This window comes from Melospiza melodia, chromosome 28, assembly GCF_035770615.1.
Source record: "Melospiza melodia melodia isolate bMelMel2 chromosome 28, bMelMel2.pri, whole genome shotgun sequence".
Taxonomy (NCBI): domain Eukaryota; kingdom Metazoa; phylum Chordata; class Aves; order Passeriformes; family Passerellidae; genus Melospiza; species Melospiza melodia.
In genome coordinates this window covers 5,355,837-5,371,021 of record NC_086221.1, presented here as the reverse complement: position 1 = coordinate 5,371,021, position 15,185 = coordinate 5,355,837, and the positions used below count along the sequence as shown (strand labels likewise).

At 41.2% G+C, this 15,185-nt stretch overlaps 1 protein-coding gene across 3 annotated transcripts in view; it reads left to right on the top strand.

The window, feature by feature from the left end:
* The window catches only part of SRGAP2 (SLIT-ROBO Rho GTPase activating protein 2), a 125,534-nt gene that overhangs the window by 3,645 nt on the left and 106,704 nt on the right, over positions 1 to 15,185 (top strand). The window lies entirely within an intron of this gene.

The window sequence follows — 15,185 nt, the reverse complement described above, 5'->3', positions numbered from 1 at the left end:
TCAATGCAATTTGAAAAAGGAAAAAAAAAAAAAAAGCCAGATTTAAATCTGAGGAGGAAACCTAGATTCAAATTGACAATTAAGATATTGTTTTGCAGTTAGGTGCTCAGTTATTTTTCCTGCTGGGGAGGGGGTTTTGCTTGTTGGTTGTAAATCATTAAAATGTGTTGTCCTACCCTGACCCCTGTGCCCTGCACCTAGAAGCAGTTTGGGTACTTATGTTGAAAAATGCTTATTTGAGCAGATATGAAGCTGTGCTGAGAGTTTATTTTGATTTTTTTTTTTCTCTCTTAATATTGAGGTTCTTAAAGTTAGAAAGGAGAAGGGCGTGTTTCTCTTTGACTGGTTTAGTTTCTATTCCTGTTTTCTTGCTGTCTTTGGAAGTGGGAATTGCAGTCAGCATCAAATTAGAGGCTTGTAGGCTCTTTCATTATTTACCCCATCAAAATGTGCGTGATGGATGCGAGCTGGCAGTCACAATATTTGGGAATAACACGGGAAGGAGGCTTTGGAATTAGCAAAGCACATCCTCTCACCCCTCAGCTCTTGCATAAATTAGAAATCCTTCCTTTCCTTTTCAAACAAGGAAAATGGGAAGGATCCTTCCTTGCTGCTGCTGCCAGGGCTCAGCTCACCTCTGGGGCTGTCATTGACCTGGAAATGTGCTCCCAAAAGTGGATTGCACTAGCGGCACATGGATTTATTTTCTTTTTTTTTTTTTTTTTTTTTTGCTTTTTGGCCTTGTAAAGCATTGCAGGAGGTTAAGGAGGACGGAAGGGATCTGGAGGAGCTGGGAGAAGGGGGTTTCCTTCCTGAATTGGGGCGAGGGCAGGGATGCCTGTGCCTCGGGATGCTCCCCTGTCCCTCTCCCAGTGTGGCTCCGGGTCAGGAGGTGCTGATCCATCTCTGGAGGGACCAGCCTGCTCAGAAATGCACGGGGCACTCCTGCAGCAGCCCTATCCTGGTTTATTTTAGGCTTTTCCTTTCCCTTTTCCCCCCAGGAGCTGCTTTGACCATGGGCATCCTTCTCTCCCTGCCTTTGGGTACCAGCTTTGGAGAAAGGAGACTTTTCCCCTTTGCTTGTTTTGTGCTTTTCCATCACTCCCCTAAATGTCTCTCATGCAGAACCCTGACAATCCCACTGTAGCAACCCTGTCCTACATCCCCTGGTTTATTTTGGGGTTTTAGAGCTTTTCCTTTCCCTTTTCCCCCCAGGAGCTGCTTTGACCATGGGCATCCTTCTCTCCCTGCCTTTGGGTACCAGCTTTGGAGAAAGGAGACTTTCTCCCTTTCAAAACACCCCAAACCTTTGCTTGTTTTGTGCTTTTATGTCACTCCCCTAAATGTCTCTCATACAAAACCATGACAAACCCACAGACATGCACAAGACAGTCCTATGGCAGCCCTGTCCTACATCCCCTGATTTATTTTAGGGTTTATTTTAGAGCTTTTCCTTTCCCTTTTCCACCCAGCCCTGACCTTTCAGGAGCTGCTTTGACCATGGGCATCCTTCTCTCCCTGCCTTTGGGTACCAGCTTTGGAGAAAGGAGACTTTGCCCCTTCCAAAACACCACAATCCTCTTTGCTTGTTTTATGGTTTTCCATCACTCCCCTAAACGTCTCTCACTCATGCAAATCTATGACAATCCCACAGAAATGCACAGAACAGTCCTGTAGATAACCCTGTCCTACATCCCCTGGTGTATTTTAGGGTTTTAGAGCTTTTCCTTTCCCTTTTCCACCCAGCCCTGACCCTTCAGGAGCTGCTTTGACCATGGGCATCCTTCTCTCCCTGCCTTTGGGTACCAGCTTTGGAGAAAGGAGACTTTTCCCCTTTGCTTATTTTGTGCTTTTCCATCACTCCCCTAATTTTCTCTCATGCAAATCTCACAGATATCTCAGCCCTGAGCTGGACACTGCTGGGATTCCTTGGGGGATCTCTCAGCCCTAATTCCAGGCGCTAATTCCAGGATTCTCCAATCCCATGGCAGGATGAGATGATGCTGAACCCATTGAAATCCACAGGTGTGGTGGTGCTGCCTCCTCACCAAGCACACTGAGGTTCCTGCAGGGCGATTTTGGTGTCCAGTTCTGCCCTCAGTTGTTGGAGCAGCATGGAAATATTAATTCTGAAATCTTTTCCTGAGCTGGGAAGGGGAGCAGGGGCTGTGGGGGTGAGATGAATCACGTGTTGGGAGTTGTGAGGTGGCATCTGCTCCTCTGATGACAAAACTCGGATATTTTTTGCTGGCATTTAGAAATTTGCAGTGTTTTTTGTGCTTGGCTCTGTGCTGAGAGCCGTGTTTAGAGGCTTCCGTTAAAACCCTTTAATCCACAAACACCTCCTTAAGCACTTTAAATGATTGCTAATGGAATGATGGAGCTTTGTTTAAAAATTTAATAGCCTTAAGTGGTTAATCAGAAACCATTTAAAGAATGGCTTGATTAATAGATCATCAAGAGGCAAAATTTTTGATTTTCTGTTGCTGAATGAGCTCGGTGGCTTTTATTGAAAAAGGGGCAAAGAATCATGGAATGGTTTGGGTTGAGAGGGACCTTAAAATTCATCTCATGGGCTTCATCTTCCACTGTCCCAGGCGGCTGCAAGAGTTCAGGGACACATCCAGGGATGGGGAGTGGATGAGTGGCACTTTCTGTTCTCCTACAACCATGAGCTGTAGGTATTTTTTGTCTCCCCACAGCCATTTCTGTGTCTGTTTTGGGTTGGAGCTGGCTCTTCCCGTGGTTTGTGCATGTTGGGAGACAAACACTTGAATGAAATCAATTTCTGAAGATTTTTTTAACCAAAGTTAGCATGCAGTGATCGGGAGGCGTGGAGGGAATGAGGAGCTCCTTCCTGGTGACCTGTCCACTCTGGTTGTACATGACACAGCCTGGTCTGACCCTCTAATTTTCCACCAGAGGTTGTGCTGGATTGCCCAGTGGCCCCATGGGCTCCAACATCTGGAGGCTCAGCTCCAAACCCACCTTTCTGCAGAAGGGAATGAACCCACACTTTGATTTCCCCAACATCTGGAGGTCCAGCTCCAAACCCACCTTTCTACAGAAGGGAATGAACCCACACTTTGATTTTCCCCAACATCTGGAGGTCCAGATCCAAACCCACTCTTTGCAGAGGGGAATGAACCCACACTTTGATTTTTCCCAACATCTGGAGGTCCAGCTCCAAACCCACTCTTTGCAGAAGGGAATGAACCCACACTTTGATTTTCCCAACATCTGGAGGTCCAGATTCAAACTGACTCTTCTGCAGAAGGGAATGAACCCACACTTTGATTTTCCCCAACATCTGGAGGTCCAGATCCAAACCCACTCTTTGCAGAAGGGAATGAACCCACACTTTGATTTCCCCAACATCTGGAGGTCCAGATCCAAACCCACCTTTCTGCAGAAGGGAATGAACCCACACTTTGATTTTCCCAACATCTGGAGGTCCAGCTCCAAACCCACCTTTCTGCAGAAGGGGATGAACCCACAACTTTGATTTTCCCAACATCTGGAGGTCCAGCTCCAAACCCACTCTTTGCAGAAGGGAATGAACCCACACTTTGATTTTCCCCACCGCCTCCATTGACCTCCATCCTTCCTCCGCTGCTTCCACGCGTTGTCCTCTCTGCTCCTGGCCTCCTTGGAGAGCTTTTTTCCGAGGAACCTCCAGCAGGAATCCTGTCAGGCAGTCAGGATTCTCCTGCCAGGATGACCCAGGGCCAGCAGGGGAGGGAAGGGCTGCTTTGATGCCTCCCGGTGCCATGTGCTCACAAAGCCTGGGAGCCCTGTGAAGCTGCAGAGTGAGATTCCCCCGCTCCATATGGAGCCTTTGATATCCCAAGCTCATCCCCTTGTCTGGGTTGTCTCTCCCAATTCCTTTGTGCAAGTTGTGGTGAGGCAGAGATAATTAATTTATGCTGTTCCGTGTGAGGTTGGGATGCTGCTGCTGCCTCTGTGTGCCCGAGCGAGCACTGTCAGGGTGGTTTTTTTTTTGGTTTAATATATTAAATTGGAGTGTACACTTGCTGAGGAAAGAAAAGCCAGTGATTTATCTCTTAATTCTCCTTTTCTTTCTCCTCGTGTCCCACGAGAGCCTTATATTTAATTAGTTTGTATAAAGCCTCAGTAAATAGCTCCATGGTTGGAGCTGCAGAAATTTAATACTGACATTTTTTTAACACAGCCAGGGCTCATAAAACCACTTCTTGTCCTTGAGCAGTCGCTAGCAAAGGTTAAAATGCATCTCTTGCAGATCTTGCAGCCCAGCCCAAAAAGTGCTAAAAATATGACAAATGGATGAGGTAATTTACAGCAGGAGCAAGCAGAGCCCAGAGGTGGTTGCTGAGCTGAGTTTGCCTTTGCTGAGGGAAGATTCCTGATAAGAACAACTTCAGGGCAACCTCCCAGCTGCCATCACACTCAGGCTACTGAAATGTCTCAAAACTTTCCCTTAAACCTCCCCAAAATGGCTGATAAATTTTGGAGAAATCCCTTTTCCCTCTCTGTGTTGGATGCCTGAGAGTGTGGCTGATCTGATTGTGATTTTTTAAATTTTTTTTTTGGCCTTAAATGCTGTGTGGAAATCTCATTTGTATGGTCCATCTTCCTGAGGGATGCTGGGCAGTTTTTAATCCTGGTGAGCTTTTCCAGCCCTTCAGGGTGTAAAGATGGCAAAAGTGGCTGTGATGGGGTCAGAGCTGTAATTTGGGGGCTGGAAGGGAAATGTGATGATTTGAACCAAAAATTGGCATTTCTCTCAATGGTTGCAGGGGTTTTTTACCTTCAGATTTTTAGATCAATGAGCTGAGATCACTGTCATTTATTTTCCTGCTGCGCTTTGGGATTTTTCAGTGATGCTTTTGGTGATTATTTGTATCAAAATTTGGCATTTCTCTCAATGGCTGCAGGATTCTTTTGCCTTCAGATTTTTAGATCAATGAGCTGAGCTCACTCTCATTTATTTTCCTGCTGAATCCGTGCACTTTGGGATTTTTCAGTGATGATTTTGGTGATAATTTGAACCAGAAATTGGCATTTCTCTCAATGGTTGCAGGGTTCTTTTGCCTTCAGATTTTTAGGTCACTGAGCTGAGCTCACTGTCATTTATTTTCCTGCTGAACCCGTGCACTTTGGGATTTTTCAGTGATATGCTTTTGGTGATGATTTGAACCAGAAATTGGCATTTCTTCCAATGGTTGCCGGGTTTTTTTTAACCTTCAGATTTTTAGCTCACTGAGCTGAGATCACTGTCATTTATTTTCCTGCTGCACTTTGGGAGTTTTCAGTGATGCTTTTGGTGATGATTTGAAACAGAAATTGGCATTTCCCTCAATGGTTGCAGGGTTTTTTTTAAACAGAATATCCTTCAGATTTTTAGATCAATGAGCTGAGACCACTGTGATTTATTTGGGATTTTTCGGTGGTGTTGATGTTACACATAAATGTTCATTTCTCCTTTGTGTTCACCACCTGTTCAGGTCACCAGGTTGGTCACTGCACACCTTGGGTGGGATTCCCAGAATTTTTAATACACCCTATAAAGAGACTTTCCAACCCCTCACCCCGGTGTGGCTGAGTGAAAAAATCCCGAATTCTGATATTTTAACTCTGCACGCGTTGGATTAACGTTCCCATTTAAAATGTGAAACTACCTTTTAAGGGGTTTTTGCAGTTAATCAGGGCTCTGTGCCTGTAAGTGATTCCATTTGTTTGCAACAATGACTTGCTCTGGAATTGCTGTGGAATCATCTGGTTTTCTGCAGTTCCTGATAGTGCTAATCCCTTGAGTTTTGGGGCTGCTTTGGCCCAGCCAAGCAAATTTTGGTGCCAAAAAAGGGGGAAGGGGGCGTTGGGAGACTGCCTTGATCTTCCAGCAATAGTTTGTGTTTTTGTGTCCAGCTCCTGCTAATGGATTATTAATGAGCATGGAAAGAGGTGAAGGAATGCAGAGTCTGCCTTCTTTCCTCTCCAGCTCCAAAATCCCTTTTTTTTTTTTTTTAATTTTTTATTTTTTGCAGTTTCATCAGGTGTTGGAAGGCTGGAGAGCAAAGCTGACCAAACCACTCCATCCTCTTAAGTGCTGCAGTTCCCTCCAAAAGCAGAGGGAATTGCCAGTGTAACTCCAGTAGGATTCTATTAAAAGTCTGCTGGTCATAGCAGCTTTCCCTGACTCCCAGCTAAGGGACAGGACATTTTTCCTCAGCTCTAAATGATTTCCTTTCCTGGTGAGGTTACAAATTAGTATCTCTCCCTTTTCCTCTCAGTTAAAAGGCTCCACTCCTCTTTTATTCTTTTTTTAAACCCTTACTAAATTTTTTTTTTTTTTTTTGGCCATTTTGGGGTTTTACTTGGAAGAATCTCTTTGCCTGGTCAACTTTTTTTTTTTTTTTTATTTCATAGCTGTCGTTATGAAGAGTGAAAAATCTGAACCTTTGTTGAGATGGAAAGTATGTTCAAGCACATGTTCCCTTGAATGGCTTTCACTGTGCCACGCACAGTTGATATTCATTACTCACAACTTTATTTAGTTCTGGGATGACTTTCACAGATTTTTCATGGTTTTCTCTCTGAGAATTCCTACATCATCACGGCTGTCCTGCTCTTGGAACACTGTCAGTGCTTTGTAGGCAATGGAAATAAATGGAATATGGGATTTATTGAGGGATAAAAGTGTGGAAGAAAATGGGAGAAAAGGGTCTTGACCTTGCAGTAATTCCATCAGTAGAGACCAGTCTCCATTTTTACTTTTTTTCTCCCCTTTTCTTCCCAAATTGCAGCACAAATAGACAAAACAGGGCCTTCTTTCTGTGAAATCCCTGGGAAATGCTCACTGAAAACTCTGGATGTGTTTGAACTCAGAAACCATATGGATGTAATGTGAGGAAGCTCAACTGGTGTTTTGTTTTTTTTTCTGAGAAGATGCTGTAAATGGATTGGAACCATTTAAAACATTGTAATTTTTTTGCCATTATTTGCTGTTTTTTAAACTGGAAATCTTCTGACCCAGTTGTTCTGCTTTTGAGTTTGGAGTTAATCACAGGTGTTGCTAAATGTGCTGCAGAAATTCTCAGGTCTTTAAGGGTTTCCAGCAATAATTCACATTGTTTGGTGTGAAATGGGCTGAATTAGGCCAGGGGAGCATTTTTGCCTTTTTGACTCTTGAGAAGGAGCCAAATAATCAGATTAACTCCAAACCCAGCGTGGATTTCCATCTCCAACCCTCAACTGCTGCATCAGGGTTGGTCCTGCTACATCTGACGTTGGTTTTGTTGTTTTATTTTGATTTTTTCTGAAATCATCGGACTTTCCAGGAAGAGCTTCTTGGCTCCTTGCATTTGGGAAGGATTTTTGGTTTGTTTTTGCACCGCTGTCATTGGAGGATGGTTTTCCTGCAGGGAGGAAACCATGGGACGATGCAATTTATAGATGGGGAGTGCTTGCAAATTGAATTTACTTAAAATATCAACAGTTGCTGCCTGGGAATGAGTCCCTGAGTGGGTCCTGGGTCAGTAATCCAGTCCCACTGCATGGCATGCTCTAAATTTGTGAATTTAGGTGGGGAAAATTGGGAAATTCCACAACATCATTTCTTGATGCAAGTTCACACTGGAGCAGGGCTCTTGTTGTCCTGCAGCAATAAAGTAAAATGTGGTGCTAAAATGTATTTTGTGTGATTCTGCTGCTTCTAGGAAAAAAAAAATAAAAATAGGGGTTATTAAATTAGCTCCGTTTGTGGTAAAATACGGGGAATTTTTTGGGATAGGATGATTTATTCAAGGAACTTGCACTCATCCGCCAGGTGTAATTGCTCAGTGTGGGCTCAGTGAGGCCACCAGGGCTGTGACAATTCTCCTTTTCCAGCCCGGTTCCCATGGGAAGGGCTGCAGGAGCCGGTCCCAAGCGTTGTCCTGGGAAGTGACAGCAGTGAGGAGTGAGCTCCTCCCGAGGCCACGGCTGGCGCTGTGGGTACCCATCCATCCCCGAGTGCAGATGAAGCGAAGCTGATGCTCGCCCGCCTTCAAGAGCTGGATCAAGGGCCTGTAAAGCAGAATCAGGGAATTGTTTGGATGTGCCAAGATGCTGACATCCCTTCCCTCTGGCAGGGCTGCTTTCCTGGCTGGAGCATTGAGAAAATCCACTGTCAAAGCCCTATTTAGCTCCCTACTTGTCTATTTATTTATATTTAAAATCTATATCTATATCTATCTATATATATAGATATATATCTCTATATGTCCATCTATATATATATAAATTTATTATTAATAATACATATATAATACATATAATATGTATTTATTAATAGATAATACATACAATATGTAATAATACAGATATAATATAATAGCTATATTATATTATATTATATTATATTATATTATATTATATTATATTATATTATATTATATTATATTATATTATATTATATTATATTATATTATATTATATTATATTATATTATATTACATTATATTACATTATATTACATTACATTATATTACATTACATTACATTACATTACATTACATTACATTATATTACATTATATTATATTACATTATATTATATTATATCACATTATATTATATTATATTACATTATATTATATTATATTACATTATACTATACTATACTATATTATACTATACTATACTATATTATATTATACTATACTATACTATATTATATTATACTATACTATATTATACTATACTATATTATATTATACTATACTATATTATATTATTCTATACTATATTGTACTATATTATACTATACTATATTATATTATATTATATTCAATATATAATAAAATAATATAACAACATAATAATACATATATAATAATAATATTAATTTATTAATAGTAAATACATTATATAAGAATACACATATAATATTATATAATAATACGTCTATAATATAATAATATAACAACATAATAATATAATATAATATAATAATCAATAATATTAATTTATTGATGATAAATACATATATAATACATACAATAGAGATCTATTAATATGTAAGAAATACATATATAATAATATAATGATATAAGATTATAATTATATATAATAGAATACATATGTAACATAATAATAGTATAGTGTATATATTATATAATAATAATAGTATAATGTATATATTATATAATAATAATATTTGTAATTTTTTGGTTATTGGCAAATGTAAATTCAGACCTGTGACCCATAAAGCAAATTCTCATGGGTGTGTTTTGACAACTCTGATGAGCCTGAAATGCATCAAAATCTGAGAAAAGCACATTAATAAGAAGCAGCCATTGTTGCTGTGAGGGTAAAAAAGTCTCATTTTTCCTTAATCTGTGCAGGGGATGAGTGGGTGACAGCGGCAGAGCAGAGTGTGGAGGTGCAGGCCCGTGGAGCTTTTCCCCCAGTGTTCGATAAGCAGCCACTCAGAAATTTAATAAATGAACCTCCCTGTGAAGTGGTTTTGGAAAGGAGCCTGGCTGTGCTTTGGTCTCTTTCATCAATGGAACCCTTCCTGACTTTTCTGTCTCCTCTCCATCTGGGGAAGGAGGAGGAGGAGGCGGCTTCATCCCAGTTACTCTTCAAAAACACCAGTAACCCCCCAGTATTTGTGCTGCAGAGGGTCCCAGCTCCTCAGGGCCTGCAGAAAAATGCTGAAATAGGAACAAAAGGCTTTGCCTGTAAAGGATTTTAAAGTGTGCAGCTGGAAAAGGGAGGGGGAAAGGAGGGAGAAATGCAGCACTACAAAGGTCACAGGATACACTGATGATGTTTGGATGGAAACTCAACTTGCTATGAATGAAATTGTGCTCTTGTGTTTTCCCCCTGGAGCTGAATGTCTAAAAACTCTGAATACTCCTTGTTCTGGTTCTTTTTTTTTTTTTTTTTAAACTTTTCTGTTTCTGGTGCTTGTAAGCTGTGCTGTAGAAATGAAAAAATAAAAAAAAAAAGGGGAAAAGGGAGGATGGACAGCACCCACAGACAGGCTGGGTGAGACACAAACAATCTGAGCTCTGCCAGGTTCATCAGAGCTGTGGCATTCTTGGGTTCTGGTGGTTTGCAAGGCAAAATTTTGTCTGTATTAAATGTGTGAGTTTCCTTAGCAGGGAGCTTGTGCTGGCAAAGATTTCAGCTCTGCAGACCAGGGTTGTTGGATAAACTCAGAATTAGGGCTCAGCACCCCTTGGAGCAGATTTCTGGACCCCTCAAGTGTTGATTTTATTTCCTGTGTGTGTGAAGGCTCATTGCTGGTTGCTAAATTGCCTTTTCTCCCTCCTTATGCCATCCAGATTGCTTGTGTTAGCTCTGAGGTTGGTTTGAACTTTTATCAATCCATATGCTGGAGTTACCTTCCATGAAATGATTAATTTCTGACTGTAATGATAAATTAATTTACGCATAAGTCCTTTTATTTAGCCCAGTTGCCTAATGCCAAACACATTTATAACCATTGTCTTCATACTTAAGGAATTAATCTTAATTTAGGCTTTATGTCAGATTATTTCCCCCATCACAGTGAACTTCACAGAATAAAGCTGGGAAGGGCTCCTTGCATTCATTAATTTCCACTTTTCACACTTTCTCCCTGAAAATCTTGGCTAAAAACACTCCCCACCAAACCTGACAGTGGAAATTCAGGTGGTGGTTTGGTTTCAGATTTAAATTGGGAAAAAATTCTGGAAAATCCCTGCAGGTAGAGCATTCTTTTATACTCTGAAAGCAGTGACAGCTTTTGGCAGTGAAAGAAATGTTTTGGTTTGGTTTTGTTGGGGTTTTTTTGTTGTATTTTGTTCTGGAACTCCCAGCTATTTTCTGGTAAACACCCTGGAACAGTTGGGCATTCTTGCTGTGATTTATCCATTTTTGCTGCCTGGCTGGTCCTGACTCCTTGATTTTCTTGTCCTTTCTGAAATGAGAGGCTCGGGACTGGACCCAGACTTGAGGCTCCATCAGAATTTTGGGGAGGAACAAGACAAGTTTGGGAAATTCCACAATATCCAACATCCCGTATGGAGGGATGAGAATTAAATGTTGGTTTTTGTGCTGCTGGAGGTTCCTTGAACTGCGAATTCCGCACTAAACACTGGCTGGGAGCTGGAATAGCAGCTGTAATTTTCTCCCAGCTCCCTCCCATGGTTTGCAGTGGTTTTAGGATCAGGCTTCATGCAAATAATTCCCATTGCACCCCACCCTGTCCCAAAGCCAGAGCAGCTCCACCAGCTGCTATGGTTGGGATGAAAGTGCTGCTAATTTGCTGTTACCTTTAATTTGAGGATTCTGCATCCTGGGGAAGGCTCTCTGTTAGAAGTTATTTACGTGTTGACTGTTTAAACACATTTATCAGCCCCAAAAGATCGATGCCTCTCCTTGCAAGGAGGAGCTTGCTTTGAGGTCCTGCATGGAAAGGTGTGTGCAGGGGAAGAGTAAGTAGATTATTTATTTATTTATTTATTTATTTATTTATTTATTTATTTATTGTTTTATTTTTAATGAAAGCCAGCCAGCCAGCCCTGCCTGGGCTGTCTTGTGGGGAGGTTGTGCTGTGTTTGCAGAATGGCTTTGAGAGCGATAGGGAGAACAAATCCAGCTCTGAGAAGCACAAGGAGAACAGGTTCCCTTTCCTTCCCACCTCCTTTTTTTCCCATTGCTTCTTGTCTTGTGCCTCTCTAAAATTTTGTCAAAAAATCACAGATCCCCCTGAAGTCTCATTGCTTATGGCAATAACACCAAAATTTGTTGACCACTCACTTTTTTTTGGAGCACAAATCCTCATTTCTCTTACAGGGAATGTTGGATTTTTTTTCAGATAATACGAAAGCACTTTTGGTTTTGTTTTGATCAAAAACTATTTATTTATCTGGCTTTGTTTGAAGTAGCCCAAACACAATGTTCTTTTCAGTACAATAAAGAGCTCTTCAGCTGTATCACAGATTTCTTGACGTTTATATTTTATTACTGCATCACTTTCTAAATTTCGCTCAGCATCTTTTTTCTGCTTAGATTTTGGTCTCCCTTTTAAAATTTCACTCAGTATCTTTTCTCTGCTTAGATTTTGGTCTCCCTTTTAAAATTTCACTCAGTATCTTTTCTCTGCATAGATTTTGGTCTCCCTTTCTAAATTTCACTCAGTATCACATCTCTGCGTAGATTTTGCTCTCCATTGCCTCTTAGTGTAAATGAGGGAGTTTATGAATCATATATAATAATTATAATTGAGAATTCTTGTATCTTTGATACCTGAAAACTCCAGGAAACCAGAAAGTCATGGTTGTCTTTCAGAGAATTCTGATTGTGAAACTTCCTGTAGCACATTTTAAATGTTATAAGTGTTATTTCTCAGCTGCCTTAAAGCTAAATAATAAAATCATTTCATTTGATATTATTTGAGTTATTATCAGATAAACAACTGCATGTGTATTCTAACTTGCATGCAATAAAAAAAATTGCTTTTTTCCTTTAAAATTAAATGCATTTTCATTTTGCAAAGCTGATTTATGATCATTGAAAGAGCATCCAGAGTTGAAACCAGCCCGGCGTGCTGGTGTCAGGGCTGCTCTTTGCCTTGGCTGAGGACAGGGATCCTCCTGCCCTTGCTCCAGATCTGGTTTTGGGAGTCTGTGTTCCCTGAATGGGGCCTTTCAGCACATCTTGCTCAGCCATTGTGTTCCAAGCAGCCCAAAAGTAGGTGAGGAGATTAAATGGTAGTGAGTGACTCGAAATGACCTAAATCAAGGTCTCTGCTGAGATTTATGGGATTCAGTTATGCGTCTTGAAACACGCTGAGAGAACACTGAGCTTTTTTTATATCTTGTTTTTTTGTCTGGCAGCGCAGCCCGCGTGGCTGGACAGGATGTGCCTCTTCTTTTCAAGAAAATTACTTGGACGGAGGAGATAACTTTTACTTTGTGATTCTTTTTGTTGTTCCTTTTTTTGAATTTTTGGAGGGGACAGAAGGACAAATGCCAGGGTGATGCTGTGAATGAGCGTCTGTCCAGCCAAGGCATCCCTGGAACAGGGGGATGCAGCTCGTCCCTCAAATAAAACTGAGCTGCAAAGAACAATCAAAAAAACAACTCCAGGGATGAGTCAGAGCTTTGTAGAGTCTGGAATCGGATTGTCAGCAAGCTGAAATGTGTCTGCACTTATCCCTTGCTTTCATTCCTTTCTGCCTTCACTTTTCCCCTCTCTCTGGTTCCTGCTGTTTTGGGGATTAAGAAGGAAATAAACACTCCCCTGAAATCTCCCAACACAAACAATCAGGTTTGCTATTTTTAAGCATCATTTTTTTTTTTTGTGATTCTCCCAAAGTTCTTTTTGCTCCACTGGGATTGAGTTTGAATGGCTGTTCTCTTGAAGTTGTATTTTTAGGAGTGGGAGGCTTGTGTGAAGTTCAGTGCTGGCAGAGATACTGGTTTGCCAGTCCTGGATGGCGAATTTATATTTTAAAATCTTGAAATCTTTCAAGCTGCCAAGAAGAGAGGCCAGGTGAGAATGTGAAGGATGCTCATTTTGCCACCTCCTGTACTGGGACTGTGTTGCCATTTCCTCACATCTTTTAGGAACCCTTGGTGTTGAAGCCAATCTTCCCTATTCCCACTGAGCCTTGGGAAGCTTTTTGATTTAAGCAGGAGGAAGTTTGGGAATGTTAAATGCATTTTTTGTGGGCTGATTCCATGTCCTTTCCTTGTAGAACAAACTCTGTTTCCTTGGAGTGGGCTCCCTCATTGCTGGGATGGATTTTTTGGGGTGTTTGTGGGGAAGAGGGGCTGGTGCCAGAGCAAACAGAAGATTCCCTGTGCTGCAGACACCTTCTCATTTTTTTCTCTAAATAAACTAAAATTTTTAGTGCTCTGGTGCTGTCTCAGTGCTCACCTGGCTTTTGCTGCCATCACATGCAAGGAAAACACTGCACAGCAATTGTGGAGGAAGGGGAAAATGTGTCAGGAGCAGAGAGAAATCAACTTTGTCCTGAAAATAATCAGGCTGGACTTGAAATTCAGCGAGTGCCTGGTTCTGTGGTGATTTCATTTTCTGTGTTGAGGTCAGGCTGCTCATCCCAGCATTTTCTGCACACTGGGAATTCTGTGCCAGTGATGACACTGGGGATGGCTTCTGTTACTGATGGCAAATTGGTTAATAATGTGGTTACTCTAAATAAATGAATACTGCACACTTCATAGATTTTCTACACCTACTATTAATTTGCTGGCGTGGGGATTTTATTTTTGGGTTAATTTTAGTTCTATTGCTTTTTTGAGCATGTAACCATCCTGTCAAATCCTTTGGAGAGTTGTGGCAGCAAGCAGTGGTTCTTCCTAGAAAGGCCTAAAATGCCATTTAATACTCCAGGCTGATGGCTTGAACTCACCAAGCTTTTTAATGGCTTAATTGCTGTCATTTTGATTTGGGCAGAGGTTATTTTCAGTTTTCTCCTCTTGGCAGGGTTGTTGTAGATGAAGTCAGAAGTCCACTGAACTCAGCAAGCAGAAGGGAATTGATCACTGAGTTCATTTTTGAGGCTGTTTTTTCCCTTTGCTTGTTAAGAGGTTCCTTGATTACATTTTCTTTAATACACTTTTCACAAACAGCAAAAAAAGGGGGAAGAAGCAAAACCCAGTTTGGTGCACGAGAAGTTTGCATGACTCAACCTTCATCTTTTATAGGTCCTGATTGAAATTCATTCCCTGTTTTGTAGCAGTGGAAATGTCACCAAATGTTCCCACTGTGGGGAGCGACTCCTGCCTCGGTGCTGGAGTGCTCCAGGCTGCCAAAGGTGGTGGGATCTGGCAGGAAAATGGGATTCTGGATGGATGCACAGTGGGAGGATGAATCACTTTTCTGCTCCTTTTGGACCCAAACTGGAGCTGGAGAGGAGATTTGGGCTCTGGAGAAATCTCTGCTTTGGATTTCCAAATGTCTTAAGAACACCAAGGTGCTGATGGGGCTCCTGGGGTTTGAATAACTTTAATTTTTTTTTTAAAGGCTGATATTTGTGTGACAATTACAAATCACAGCAATTAATGTTTATAGGCATAGCCTGAGCCCGTGGCTTTATTTTTGTCAATGGGAATCATTCACAAAGAATTAAGGAGTTGTGCTGAGATGAGCATTGGCATTTATTCCCAGCATGTGTGCCTGGGTTTTGATTTATTTGGATATATT